This window comes from Crocodylus siamensis, chromosome 4 (genome assembly GCF_052110815.1).
Source record: "Crocodylus siamensis isolate JL-2025a chromosome 4, ASM5211081v1, whole genome shotgun sequence".
NCBI lineage: Eukaryota > Metazoa > Chordata > Crocodylia > Crocodylidae > Crocodylus > Crocodylus siamensis.
The window spans coordinates 246,729,785-246,745,064 of record NC_143398.1 but is presented as its reverse complement, the minus strand read 5'-3'; positions in this window follow the sequence as shown (position 1 = coordinate 246,745,064).

Sequence of the window (15,280 nt, the reverse complement as noted above, 5' to 3'; positions counted from 1 at the left end):
GTCTGGTTCAGCAGGGGTCCGATGTTGCCCTTGCTTTTCCTCCGGCTCCCCACATATCTAAAAAAGGACTTTTTATTGTCCTTGATACTTGTAGCTAGCTGAAGATCAGTCGCCTCCTTGGAGCTGGATCCCGTCCTCCATCCTTTGTAGGTCTTCCTTTTACAGCTGCAGGAGGTCTGCAGTGCCCTTTTGCTCCTTTTCCTCTGAGACAGGATGGTCTTTGCTTGAGCATCCAGGATCGCTCCCTTGAGGAGCAACCGCTTGTCCTGCACTCCCCTCCCCCCGGGGTCGTGGTCCCTTAGGGCATCACTGACCAGTCTCCTGAGCTTGTCGAAGTCGGCTTTCCTGAAGTCGAGGACTTCTGTGTTGCTGACTGACTTGCCAGCTTTACGGCGGATGGTGAAGGTGATCAGCTCGTGGTCGCTGTCACCCAGCTTCCCATCGATCACTAGGTCACTGATTAGGTCGTCCCCCGCAGCCAGTGCCAGGTCGAGCTGCGCTTTGCCTCTCGTCAGCCTGTAGACTTCTTGCATCAAATAGAGGTCGTCCATGCACGAGAGGAAGCTTTGCAACTGCTCAGATCTGGCCGAGCGCTACTCCCACAAGATGTCCGGGTAGTTGAAGTCCCCCATGAGAACCATGCACCAGGAGAGTGCGGCCTCGGCCAATTCCCTGGTGGACTCCTGGTCAAGCTCTTGATCCTGGGTGGGAAGTCTGTAGTAGGCTCCCACCGTTGTGTCCCCTGTGCCGTGTCCCCCATGGATTTTCACCCAGAGGGTCTCAAGTCGTCCACCCTGGGTGCCAATGTTGGCGTGCAGGGACGCGTAGCTCTCCGTGACATCGAGAGCTGCACCCCCACCCCTTTTGTCCACTCGATCCCTCCTGTACAAGGTATAGCCGTCTATACCCGTGGTCCAGTCATGGGTGGAGTTGCACCAGGTCTCTGTTATCCCAATGATGTTGTAATTAGTTGTGTCTAGCAGGAGGATGAGTTCCTCCTGCTTATTCCCCAAGCTCCTTGGGTGAATCTCCGGATGCTGCTTCTTTTCTCCCATTTATGAGCTACAAGTGTCATCTGTTCCCTCTGACTGCCCGTGCTTCCTGCGTGGTGAGTGGACAAGATCCAGGAGCTACTTGATGGGAAATTTGTGCTTTTGGTTTCCATGTTCGTCCATCTGACATATGCACCATATCTTTGCTGTGCAGTTGTGGTAGCTCCCTGGAGCCCCTGGCATAGTACCATTTCTGTTCGAGTTTCTCAGATTTTTAAAAATGTTTTCACATCTCGCTTTTCATGCTGATGAGCATCATCCACAAGATTTGGCAGCCTGGTTTTGAGTTTTCTGTTAAACAGCATTTCTGCTTGGGACAAGACATGTTTCATGGGTGTTGCCCTGTAATTTGAGTGACAGGCAAACATCAGGGTGTGAATTTCCTAAGTAGGGACCAGTTCAGCCACCTCCCTGCTGGGCCCCCCTCGGGCCCCGAGAGAGACACGCCTGGGCCAAGGGTTAGCGAGGAGTTAGTTAGGGTACTTCTGGAGAAGCTGGACGTGTTCAAGTCCGCTGGTCCGGACGATCTTCACCCTAGGGTTCTACAGGAACTGGCTGAGGTCATTGCGGGACCCCTGGCACGGCTCTATGAGCACTCGTGGTGCTCTGGCGAGGTGCCGGAGGACTGGAAGAGGGCCAATGTGGTCCCTATCTTCAAAAAGGGAAAAAAAGAGGACCCGGGAAATTACAGGCCAGTTAGTCTGACCTCAATCCCGGGTAAGCTCTTTGAAAAAATTATCCTGGCACACATCCAGGAGGGCCTTGCGGGGGAATGCATGCTCAGGGGCAACCAACATGGGTTTATCAGTGGCAGGTCTTGTCAGACCAACCTGGTGGCCTTTTACGATCAGGTCACCAAATCATTAGACGCAGGGGTTGCTGTGGATGTAGTCTTTTTGGACTTCCGGAAGGCTTTCGACACTGTCTCTCACCCTGTCCTCATCAAAAAGCTGAGAGACTGTGGTGTCGATGCCCACACGGTCAAATGGGTCGCCAACTGGTTGGAGGGCCGCACCCAGAGGGTGGTAGTGGATGGGTTCTTCTCGACCTGGAAGGATGTGGGCAGTGGGGTTCCGCAGGGCTCGGTCCTCGGGCCTGCACTGTTCAACATCTTCATCAGTGACTTGGATGAGGGGGTAGAAAGCACCCTGTTCAAGTTTGCTGATGACACTAAGATGTGGGGGGATGTGGGTGCACTAGAAGGGTGCAATAGGCTACAAGCTGACCTTGACAGGTTGCAACGGTGGGCGGATGAGAATAGGATGGGGTTTAACACTGATAAGTGCAAGGTGTTGCACATGGGGAGGAAGAACCGGCACCACACTTACAGGTTGGGGAACTCTCCTCTTGCCAGCACGGAGACGGAAAAGGATCTTGGAGTCGTCATTGACTCCACGATGAACATGGGCCGGCAGTGTGGGGAGGCAGTCAAGAAGGCCAATCGTACCCTATCATGCATCCACAGATGCATCTCGAGCAGGTCCAGGGAGGTGATCCTCCCCCTCTATGCGGCACTGGTCAGGCCGCAGCTGGAGTACTGCGTCCAGTTCTGGGCGCCACACTTCAAGAGGGACGTGGACAATATGGAAAGAGTTCAGAGGAGGGCCACTCGTATGATCAGGGGTCAGCAGGGCAGGCCTTATGAGGATAGGCTACGGGACCTGAACCTGTTTAGCCTCCACAAGAGAAGGCTAAGGGGGGACCTTGTGGCCTGCTACAAACTGGTCAGGGGGGATCAGCAGGTATTGGGGGAGTCCCTGTTCCCCCGTGCTCTGCCAGGAGTGACCAGGAATAACGGTCACAAACTGGCGGAGGGTAAGTTTAGATTAGATATTAGGAGGCGCTACTTCACAGTCAGGGTGGCTAGGGCCTGGAACCAGCTTCCAGGGGAAGTGGTGCAGGCTCCGAGCCTGGGGATTTTTAAAGGAAGTTAGATGAGCACCTTGCCGGGGTCATCTGACCCCGGTGCTCTTTCCTGCTAAGGCAGGGGGTCGGACTAGATGATCTACCTAGGTCCCTTCCGACTCTAGCTACTATGAAACTATGAAACTATGAAACTATAATTTTCAACAATTTCCTCACTATTTGCACTACGTTTTCCACCAGACCATTGGATTGTGGGTAGTTATAGTTTCATAGTTTCATAATTTCTAGGGTCGGAAGGGACCTGAGCAGATCATCGAGTCCGACCCCCCGCCATGGCAGGAAAGAGTACGGGGGTCAAACGACCCCAGCGAGGTGTTCATCTAACCTTTAGGACTTGAAGTGTTGTGATGGAAGCCATATTTGTGGGCAAACTCTTTAAAATGAAGACAGTTGAATTGAGGCCTGTTGTCCGTTCTCACAATTTGTGCAGTCCCACATATAGCAAAAATTGACCTGACGTGAGTTATGACATGGGTTGCTGTCGTGCTTTTGAGCAATCCTCTTGCAGGATAGTGAGAAGAATAGTCCTGCACAAATGCATATTTTTTTCCCTGCATGTATGAATAGGTCAATGTCCACTTGATGCCACGGAGCTACAGACACGAACTTCTCCATGACCGTCGCAGGCTCTTTTCTTTCATAGAATCACAGAAGTCGGGTCGAAGGGACCCTGTAGATCTTCAAGTCCGACCCCCCGCCTGGGCGGGAGAAAAAGACTGGACTCAAATGACCCCAGCCAGGTAGGCATCAAGCCTCCTCTTAAACCCCCCAGGGTAGGAGCCAGCACCACTTCCCTTGGATGTTGGTTCCAGCTCCTAGCCGCCCCGACCGTGAAGTCGTTCTTGCGGATGTCTGATCTAAACCTCCTCTCCAACAACTTGTGGCCGTTATCCCTTGTTATGCAGGGGGTGGGCGCTCGGGGAAACAGTGTCTCCCCCAAACCCTTCTGGTCCCCCCAGTGAGTTTATAGACAGTCACCAGGTCCCCCTCAGCCTTCTCTTGTGGAGGCTGAATGGGTTCAGGTCCCGTAGCCTCTCCTCGTAGGGCCTGCCCTGCTGCCCCCGACCATGCGAGTGGCCTCCTCTGGACCCTCTCCATGCTGTCCACATCCCTCCGGCAGTGCGGTGCCCAGAACTGGACGCAGGACTCCAGCTGCGGCCTGACCAGCGCCGCGTAGAGGGGGAGGGTCACCTCCCTGGACCTGCTCGAGATGCATCTGTGGATGCACGACAAGGTGCGGTTGGCCTTCCTGACCGTGTTCTTGCATTGTCGGCCCATGTTCATCTTGGAGTCAGTCATGACTCCAAGATCCCTTTCTGCCTCATGCTCTCAAGAAGGGAGTTTCCCAGTCTATAAGTGTGCTGCTGGTTACTACTGCCCACGTGCAGCACCCTGCACTTGTCAGTATTGAAATGCATCTTGTTTATGTCAACCCATTCCTGTAACCTATCCAGGTCTTGTTGCAGTCTTTCCCTCCCTGCTAGCGTGCTCACCTCACCCCAAATTTTGGTATCATCAGCAAATTTAAACAGGTTGCTTTTCACCCCGTCGTCCAAATCGCTGATGAAGAGATTGAACAGCGTGGGCCCAAGGACCGAGCCCTGGGGGACTCTGCTGCCTTCTTCCCCCCAGGTTGAATATGACCCGTCCACCACCGCTCTCTGAGTGCGACCCTTCAGCCAATCTGCAGTCCATCTGACTGTGGAGGCATCAATGCCACAGTCGCCTAGTTTTTTAATGAGGATGGGGTGGGAGACGGTGTCAAAGGCCTTGCTGAAGTCCAGAAAGACTACATCCACAGCGACACCTGCATCCATTGCCTCTGTGACCTGATCATAAAAGGGAATTAGGTTGGTCTGACATGACCTGCCCCTAATGACACCGTGCTGGTTGCCCTTGAGCATCATCCCTAAAGCCGGCTGTGAGGGAGCGGCAACTAGGGGCGGCCGTGAACCCCCTAGCGCCGCCTACCGTCACGTTAGGGTGACGTAGCACCCTCAGAATCTCGCCCGCCACGACTTTGATGTTAAGATATATGATGTGGAGGCTGCCAGTTTCCCTAATGGACGGTCTTGTTAGTCGTCCCTATTCCCAGACGGGTATTTGATAAGCGTCCTGCCTTAAGGGCAATGCGTGCCTCCAAGCCTCTCCCTTAGCACGCCCCAAGCCTCGCAGCTATTCCGGGGAACGCTTGTATGGTCCCTTGCCCCTCAGGTGCCCTTGTTCTCACTCTCGGGCACCGGGGCTCTTCGCCCACCTGGCGCCTCCTTGGGTCGGGCCCCAATCTCTGGCCCGTTCCCCACGCCCTGGGCCTATCACGTTGGCGCCCAGCTACTTGCTGGCGCCGCCTGGGTCGGCTCCTCCAGCGCCGCTCACTACCGGCCCCCTGGGCCGGGTTCTAGCCGGCGCCTGGCCAATCGCCGGCTCTGCCCGAGTCTGGAGCACTCTCGCCGCCCTAGCCTCGGCGCCCTCGGGCCGGCTCACTCCCTGCGCCTGGATCTCGGCTCTATCGCGGCTCTAGCCTCGGCGCCCTCGGGCCGGCTCGCTCTCGCCGCCCTCGCCTTAGCGCTCTCGCCGTCCTGCTCTCGGCGCCCTTGGACCGGCGCTATCGCCGTCCTGCTCTCGGCGCCCTTGGACCGGCGCTATCGCCCCCTAGGCTCGATGCCCTTGGGCCGCTAGCCAGGCCTGGCTAGGTCGCCTTGCTGGGCCTTGCCCCGCTGGGGCCTTGCCCCCTCTGGGCTGACTCCACGTGCCTCGCGCACTGTCTCTGCCCCGCCTTGGGCCTTGCCCTCTCGGGGCTGACTCTGCGTCTCTCGCGCTCTGTCTCTGCCCCGCTCCAGGGGCCTTGCCCTCTCGAGGCTGACTCTGCGCCTCGCGCTCTGTCGTTGCCCCGCTCCGGGGCTAAACACCGCCCTTATGGGCCAGGGTCTGTAACCCCGCACCCCGCGCCTCGCCGGCGCAATATGGTGCCCTATCGCACCGACAATAGTGCCCCTGGCACTATGCCCAACTGGGCACTGGGAACCCCCAAGCTGTGGGGAAGCTCCCCTTGAGGCCTCCTCGCTCCCCTACAGCCTCCCCGGTCCTCCGGATGTAAACTATAACTAAACACTCAAGCCATCTGGCTATAACATAAATACAAAGGCTCCACACGCCTAACAACTCCAAGCCCCACCAGGGCTCTCAATCCTACCTCCAGTTAGGGCGATCCTGTTCCCTGCATCATTGCAGCCGGTCAGCGCAATGAAGTAGTAGCCACTAACCCCGGCCGCTCAGCTCAGCCACAGAGCTCCTGCTCCTGCGGCAGCCAGAAGGGAACTGTGTCTCAGGCTCTGGCCTGAGCTGGTTTTAAAGGCCTGGCCCTGCCCCCTTCCGGTCATGTGACCGCCTGGTTGCCCCTGGCAACCAGGCACCTGGGTTGCCTGGGTGATTGGCAGCCCTGCCAATCACCCTCACAATCACCGAGCCCTTCTGTGACTCCGTGACACCGGCCCATCACAGATGTGCTCCTTGAGGATCTTCTCAAAGAGTTTCCCAAGGACTGAGGTAAGCCTGACGGGCCTATAGTTGCCCGGGTCCTCTCTCTTCCCTTTTTTGAAGATGGGGAACACGTTAGCTATCTTCCAGTCATCCGGCACCTGGCCTGAGCACCACGAGCGCTCGTAGAGCTGTGCCAAGGGCCCTGCAATAACCCCAGCTAGCTCCCTCAACACCCTGGGGTGGAGAGCATGTTTGTGCTGATCTGTATTTTCAGCACATTGTACAAGCCTTTACAGCAGGGGGGGTAATGATTTTGGGTGGAGGGCTGCTTTTGGTAGCTTTTGGGTGCCGTGTGAGTAGTCCCATGCCTTGACAGCTGCCCTGCCTGCTGGTCTCCATCTTGGGAACCAAAGTCCTGCCCCTAACTCTTGACCTTTGCTGCCAAAAGTCCCTCCCTGTTACCCCCCAGGAATAGTCTTTTGGGGAAGGGGGTGCCATCTTCTCAAGCAAATCCCGGGACGTCATTCTCCCCTTGTACTCGGCCTTGGTGAGGCCGCAGCTGGAGTACTGCGTCCAGTTTTGGGCTCCACAATTCAAAAAGGATGTGGAGAAGCTTGAGAGAGTGCAGAGGAGAGCCACGCGCATGATCAGAGGTCAGGAAAACAGATCTTACGATGACAGGCTGAGAGCCACGGGACTCTTTAGCCTGGAAAAGCGCAGGCTCAGGGGTGATCTGATGGCCACCTATAAGTTTATCGGGGTGACCACCAGGATCTGGGGGAACGTCTGTTCACCAGAGCGCCCCAAGGGATGACGAGGTCGAACGGTCACAAACTCCTGCGAGACTGTTTCAGGCTGGACATAAGGAAGAATTTCTTTCCTGTCCGAGCCCCCAAGGTCTGGAGCAGTCTGCCAGCGGAGGTGGTTCAAGCACCTACACTGAACACCTTCAAGAGCAAATTGGATGCTTATCTTGCTGGGATCCTATGACCCCAGCTGACTTCCTGCCCTTTGGGCAGGGGGCTGGACTCGATGATCTCCCGAGGTCCCTTCCAGCCCTGATGTCTATGAAATCTGTGAAATCTAAGAACCAGAAAAAACCCAAAGCATACCCTGAAAGTCAAACACTTCCTGTAACATATGTTAATTTTATTTAAAAATATTTTTGTCATGATTTGTGTTTGTGTCATGTATATAGAGGGGATTGGATAATAACAGAAGACTAAAGTCTTACTCTTGTATATTGTGTGTGTGTGTGTGTGTGTGTGTGTGTGTGTGGTGGGGTGTAGGGAGTGTATGTATGGTGGGGTGTGTGGGGGTGAGTGTGTGTAGGATAGGGTGTGGGGCTGTATAGAGAGGTGTGGGAGTGTATAATGGGGTGTGTGGGGATGAGGGTGTGTATGGTCAGGTGTGGGGGCTATATGGTTGTGTATGGGGTGTGTATGGAGGGGATGGGTGTGTGTGTATGGTTGTGTATGGGGGTGTATGTATGGGGGGCGTTATGGTGGGGTGTGGGGGATGTATGGTTGTGAATCGGGGTGTGTGTATGGTGAGGAGTGTGGGCATGACTAAGGTTGTGTATAGGAGATGCATGTGTATTGTGAGGTGTGGGGGATGTGTGTATGGGTGTGTGTATGGAGGGGATGGGTGTGTGCGTAGGAGGGGTGTGTATGGTAGGGTATAGGGGTGTGTATGGGTGTGTGTGTATGGTGGGGAGTGTGGGCGTGACTGTATGGTTGTGTATGGAAAGAGTGTGTGTGGAGGGGTATGTGTGTATGGTTGTATATGGGGGTTCATGTGTATGGTGGGGTGGGGGTGGGGGTGTATGGTTGTGTAAGGGGTGACTGTGTGTATGGTTGTATGTGGGGATGTTATAGTTTCATAGTTTGTTTCACAGTTGGTCGGGTCGGAAGGGACCTGAGCAGATCAAGTCCGACCCCCCGCCCTGGCGGGAAAGAGAACTGGGGACAGACGACCCCGGCGAGGTGACTGTCCAGCCTTGTCTTAAAGCCCCCCAGGGCAGGAGCCAGCACCGCTTCTCTTGGAAGCTGGTTCCAGATCCTCGCCGCCTGACCGTGAAGTCACCTCCTGATGTCGAGTCTGAATCTCCCTCTGCCGGCTTGTGACCGCTATTCCTGGTCACTCCTGGCGGTGCCTGGGGGAACAGGGACTCCCCCAGTGCCTGCTGGTCCCCCCTGACTAGTTTGTAACAGGCCACAAGATCCCCCCTTGGCCTTCTCTTGTGGGGGCTGAACAGGTTCAGGTCCCGTTGCCTCTCCTCGTAGGGCCTGCCCTGCTGCCCCTGACCATGTGAGTGGCCTCCTCTGGACCCTCTCCATGCTGTCCACGTCCCTCCTGCAGTGCGGCGCCCAGAACTAGATGCAGTCCTCCCACTGCGGCCTGACCAGTGCCGCGTGGAGGGGGAGGATCACCTCCTTGGACCTGCTTGAGATGCGTCTGTGGATGCATGACAAGGTGCAGCTGGCCTTCCTGACTGCCTCTCCACACTGCCGGCCCATGTTCATCTTGGAGTCAATGATGACCCCCAGATCCTTTTCTGCCTCTGCCCTGATGAGAAGGGAGTTGCCCAGCCTGTAGGTCAGGTGCTGGCTCTTCCTCCCCAGGTGCAGCACCTTGCACTCGTCAGTGTTGAATCCCATCCTGTTCTCGTCCGCCCACCCGTGTAAACTGTCTAGGTCCGACTGCAGCCTGTTCCTCCCCTCTAGTGTGCCCACGTCCCCCCACATCTTAGTGTCATCAGCAGATTTGAGCAGGTGCTTTTTACCCCTTGTCCAAGTCACTGATGAAGATGTTGAACAGTGCGGCCCGAGGACCGAGCCCTGCGGGACCCCACTGCCCACGTCCCCCCAGGTCGAACATGCCCCGCCACCACCCTCTGGGTGCGGCCCTCCGGCCAGTTGGCGACACATCTGACTGTGGGGGTGTTAACACCACAGCCCCCAGTTTCTTGATGAGAACGGGGTGAGAGACAGTGTCGAAGGCCTCTGAAAGTCCAGAAAGACGATGTCCACTGCTACCCCTGCGGCTAAGGATTTGGTGACCTGGGCGTAGGAGGCACCAGGTAGGTCTGACAGGAGCTGCCACTGATGAACCCGCGTTGGTTGCCCCTCAGCATAACCTCCCCCCCGGCCCCCTGTGGACATACGCCAGGATAACTCTCTCAGAAAGCTTGCCCAGGATCGAGGTAAGACTAACCGGCCTATAGTCCCCGGGTCCTCCTTCCTCCCCTTTTTGAAGATGGGAACCACATTGCCCTCTGCCAGCCCTCTGGCCCCACGCCAGAGCCCCACGGGTGCTCGTACAGCCGTGCCGGGGGTCCCGCAATGACCTCGGCCAGTCCCCTCAGCACTTGGGGGTGGAGATCACCGGGACCGGCTGATTTGAATACGTCCGGTCCCGCCAGACATCCCTGACTAGATCCGCCCTGACCCTGGGCCTGGGTGCGCCTCCCCGGGGGCCTGAGGGGGGTCTAGTTGGGGGGGGGGGGGCTGTTCCAGACCCTGCTCAGGAAAACGGAGGCAAAGAAATCATTAAACAGGTTAGCTTTGCTGTCCGGTGTGACAACCACATTTCCCAGCATCTCTTGCAGGGGCCCCACATTACCCGGTACCTTCTTTTTGCCCCCTCTGTATTTAAAACAGAACTTCTTGTTGTCCTTGAGCCGGGTCGCTGGTCCCAGTCCCATCTCCGCCTTGGCCTTCCTGACCCCCCCGCAGCCCCGAGCCACCGCAGAGTAGTCCTCCCTGGTGATGGCCCCTCCCCGCCATCCGGTGTGCACTTCCCTTTTAGCTAGGAGACCTTCCCGGATGCTTTTGGTGAGCCACAGGGGTTTGTGTGCTCTCCTGCTCCCTTTGATCCGTGTTGGGATGACCTCCCTTTGGGCTTGGAGGATCGTCTCCTTAGGGAGCGACCACTCTCCTTGGACACCCGGCTCCCCTCCCCTCCGGGACCCCAGCGCCTCCCCGACTATCCTCCTTAGCCCATTGAAATCTTGGGCTGCTGCCTCGCTACCGGCCTTTGGCACCTTGCGCTGGATGGTGACTCCCAGCAGGCGATGACCGCTGGCGCCCGGGGGGTCGAGCATTTGTGGCCTCCCGTGGATGTGTGCACTGGCCCCCTGCTCTCAGCATCGCCCTGGCCCCTGTCGCTTACCCGGGTATACGTTTCGCTCATCGGTCTCGGCTGGGCTGTACTTGTGGGGGCTGCTTGCTTCCTCCGCCCTCGTCTTCCCCTTGCCCCGACGAGCCTAGTTTAGTTGTGTCTGGGTGTGTGTGTGTATGGTGGGGTATCGGGATGTGTGTGTATGGTTGGTTGTGCATGGGGCTGCCTATGTGTCTGGTGGTGTCTGGGGGTGAGCGTGTGTATGGAGGTGAGTATGCATATGGGGGGTGTTGGGGTGTGTATGGTTGTGAATGGGGGTGTGTTTGTGTGCGGAGGAGTGTGTGTGGGGGTGTGTTGTGGTGTGGTAGGTGTGGGGACCCCCTCGGAGCTCCAGGCCTGGCACAGGCGCGGGCGCAGGCGGGGGCGCGGGCGCTGCTCCCCCCCGGGAAGGCCAGAGCGGCGCACGGACTCGGTGCTGCAGCGCGGTGATAGCGCCGAGGCGGGTCTGGCCCGTGGCTGCTTGTGTCCCGCCCTGTGTGTCTATCAGTGCCCAGCCCCTTGCACTCTCGCAGGCGTGCCAGGCCCCAAGACATGGGGTTTCTCACGGCCTTGCCACCTGATCTCTCTCAGTCTGTGCATCCAGACCCTGCCTTCGCAGGATGCGCGACCTGCTGCTCTCCAGCTCTCCCAGTGTTTCCGAACCAAAGCTGCTCCAGCGCCTGGTTTAGAAGCATCTCATCCTCGTCACAATTTAATGGGTCTTTTAGGGTCACACTCTTTTAGCACCAGAGCTTTCACCATTTTTTCCTTCAAGTTTTCAAATTCAGCTTCATGCTCCCATGTCCACTGAGCACCTTTTGTAGGAGCTGCCTGCGGTGTTTGGGCTGCTCTGCAAAGGTAGATTTCCCCTACAGAATTGATCATTCCCAGTAATTTCTCCGCTCAACCTTTTCCTTGTCCGTCGGGGGTGGCTTTAGCTCTTGCAGGGTGGATCTGCACCCCTTTCTCAGAGCTTTTCTCCCATATATGATATTTCTTTGTCCCTGAATCTGCGTTTGTCCTCACTCCACCCTGCTCTGCAAGCTCGTCCTGGTGCCTTTCTTAGCCTCAAGTCCTGTCCTTCCAAGTATTTCCCCAAACAAATACATTGTCACTATAAACCCTAGTTCCACCAAGACCTTCACAGATTTGCTGCCCCTTTCTGTGAAACTCTTCAGATGCAAAACACAGCCTGAAAGCAATGCCGTCCGAAGAGTGTCTTGGAGATGCATAATCTAGTGCTAATCTTTTCTGGGGCCAAACCCCCAAAAGGTACCAAAGTGGAGAAATATTCAGCTTCTGTCACGTTGCCAAAAGGCTCTTCCCTGGTGGGAAGGGGAAAATGCTCCCTTCAATGGACCTGTTCATTTGCTTGGGATCCAGACACAATCTCGAGGAGCCCTGTTTTTTTCCCCCTATAATGGCCGGTGGATGAACCCAAGCAGTTGATCGCTCTGCTTTTTCTATCACGTCCATGTTCACTAATCAATCCCTTCCTTTCCCAGTTTCTCCCTTAGCACAAAGGGCACGTTTCGTGGGCCATGTCCGGTGGCAGTATTTGGCTCTCTTAATTCTACCTTTACCCAGTTGACACTTTCCCTTTGCCTTGAAACACATCATACAATTCTTTTTCTCTGTTTTTGCTTTCTGGTCCCTCAATGACATCCATTCTCTTAATCAAACCTGGAGTTTTACACGTTCCCAACCCAATAATCGGCACTAACTTTTTAGGACTGCTACAGACTGAACATTGACTATATCGCCCATGCAGCGCACGAACACCCTCGTTGCAATCACGTTCCTGTTATACGCTCTACGTCTTACTTCCTTGTGCTCGCAGTACGCCAGTTTAGTTCTCAATTTTTGAATAACTTATCCGGTGCCCCTGTATTTAATTTAAACGTGACCGTGAGTTTATTGGTGTCCGGGCGGCTTGTCCAACCCTCCGAGGAATGAACTTCTTCTTGCACTGAGCCAACGAGGAATTCTTCCTCTTCCTCGCTGCACCGAGCGTGCACCCACTGCGTCTTGTGTGCTGCATCCTGCTCCTTTCTCTTTGCAAACCCTTCCAAAATGCTTGAATCTTTTGCATTTGTTGCAGAGCTTACCAGAAGCCGGGCATTGCAGGGGTTTGTGGTAACCCTCACCGCGTCTGCAGCTGGCCACTGTTTCTTCAAGCAATTCTCTTTGCCTTCCGCTCGCCTGCTTCATAGCGCCGTCCTCCTTTCTGTATTGTTGGTGTGTTGACTTAGGTTTTCGCAGTTTTGCAATCTTGTCTAGTTCAGCTTGTTCTGCTTTTTCCTCCAGCTTCTGCAGCCTGGCATTTCTTATCTCCGGCACTTGGCACACTGGGGTAGACTGCGAGCCCAGAGGCGGAGGGAGCCTGGTGTCTCAACCTGCCCGCCCTCACGCCCCTCCTAGAGCCGGGGGAGGACCAGGCGTCTGGGCCGCAGCCCCACACTCCCCCCGAGCCGAGTAACAACCCCGACCCCCCCGTCCCCAGTAACAACCATCCCACCCTCCCCTGACACGGCACAAAGGTGACCCAAAGCTCGGCCCCACTGTAGCCCATGCAGCGGGGCGGCCCTCGGTGCTGGTGCCTTGGGCCAGTCCTTGGACGTCTTCAATGCGCTCTCATCAGACGTACTCCTGGGGGAAAGGTGAACAGCTCAGGCTTTGCACAGGGCGTGCCCTCACCGCCCTTCCCCTTGTAGTAATCCTGTTTTAAATTCGCACTGGCTTGCAGGCAGGCAGGTTTGTTCACTTCACACCGCCCCGTTTCCATTGACGGTGCCGAGTTTGTTCTCGCCGCCGTCCAGCGCCCGGGAGACCAGCCGCACGCAGGCCCGGCAGGCTGGCTCTGCAAACCCGAGCTTCAGGTCGAGCAGGAACCCGCCCGGGCATCTTCGAGGAATCCCTCGGTGATGGTGACGCATGTTTTGGGGTGACCCAAAAACGATGCTGCCGGATAATCCCATCCAAAGCCCAGCTCCTTATCTGGGGCGAGGCTGAAGTTGGTTCCTCGTTCCCAGTTCCTGGTTTCTTTTTCATTTTAACTGTTTAGCACATCGCATCAATTGCTAAAAGATGAGCTTTGGCAAAGGGACAAGGAACAAGCTTCAGCCTCACCTGTGGTGCGTGGCTGGAGCAAGGGTCCTCCGGTGCCGCGGTGCCGGGGTGAGCTCGACTGCAGCTCACAGATGGGTCTGGAGGCGACTGTGGAGCCCAAGTCTCGAGCCGGTTCCTCCCAGGAGGTCTCAGGCCGCGACCAAGCCGGGAGCAGAGCCCTTGTTTTGGGAGCTGGGCATCTGCGTCTGGCCCAGCGGAGTTGGGGCGTGAGGACCGCCAACACCATCCTAGTAACACTGGTCCCGGCAGGGCTGGTGCAGAGGCCGTGCGCCTCGCTCCCTGCCCCGAGGATGTTTTCAGTCCCCTGTCTGGAGGTCCCAGCCCCACCTCACACAGTGCCAGGGCCGACGTTTGCAGCCGAGCTTCTGTCTATAGCCCGTTCCCCCGCGCGTCCCGCCTGGCCGAGAAGCCTGCAGCATCTTTATGCTCGTATCCCAGTCCAAAATCCAGGTCCTTATTCGGGTCCATACACTTAGCACAGTGGCCGGGGGGGGCTGTCATTTGGCAGCCTGGCGCTCTGGGCCGGGCGAGTCTGCGGTCAGGGATGTCCAGGACGGTCCCCGGGCACGCAGGTGTTCTGGTGGGCGGCCCAAGCAGGATTTCTAGCCGTAATCCCAGCCTGAAAACCCGTTCCTTATTCAAACCGTTACACTTAGTACAGGGGCCGCGCGTTGGCAGCCGGGCACGGCCAAACCGCGCTTCGGGCCGAGCAGGACTGTGGTCAGGGGTCTTTGGGACAGTCCCCCAGTGGCATCGCCCCCGAATTTGGGGTGGCCGAAGAAGTATTTTGCTTCATTATCCCATCCTAATCTGACCTTCCTTTAGGGCTCTGTACTCGATGTGGAATATTATTTTACATATTAATTAGTACCTATGCATAGCTAATGAAATTCCCTTTCCTTAGGATGTGGGATTCATTAATAACAAGTTTTTATTGGGTCCAGATTAACTTTGAAAAAGGACCCGGGAATAAGGACTGAAGAACTGGGAATAAGGAACTGGGTACCGGGAGTAAGGGGTCAACTTCAGCCGCATACCCAAACCCGCTTTGCAGCTTCAAACCCCGGGTCCGTGCCCTGCTCCTGGCAGCGAGACAGGAAGCTGCCCTTCCTCTTCTCTGCTGCTCCCGCGGCGCCCCCACAGCCCTTCCCCCCCTCAGCGCTCGCCTGGCTCCCTCGGCCTCTCCCCCTCGACTCCCTACTTGCCCCCTCGGCCTCTCTCCAGCTTCCCCAGGGGCTGTTTCCAACGTGGAGCCCCGAGCTGCCCCCTCTTTGACCAGCCCCGTCTGCTTTGCTCCACTCCTGCCAAGAGCCGCCTGGAAATGCCCCCCGGCCCCATCGCTCTGCCCCTGCTCTGCAAGCAGAGGTGTCCGCGGCCTGCCCGTGGGCATCGACCAGCCCCCGCTGCCAGCACCTGGCGCCCCTCCGGCCTCCCCCGCTGGCTGCCCTCCTTCGGGGCCCCTGCCCGTGCCCCCCAAAAGGCTTAACCTCCTGTAAGACCCACACACGCTCGGGGTTGTGCGTTCCGGGGTC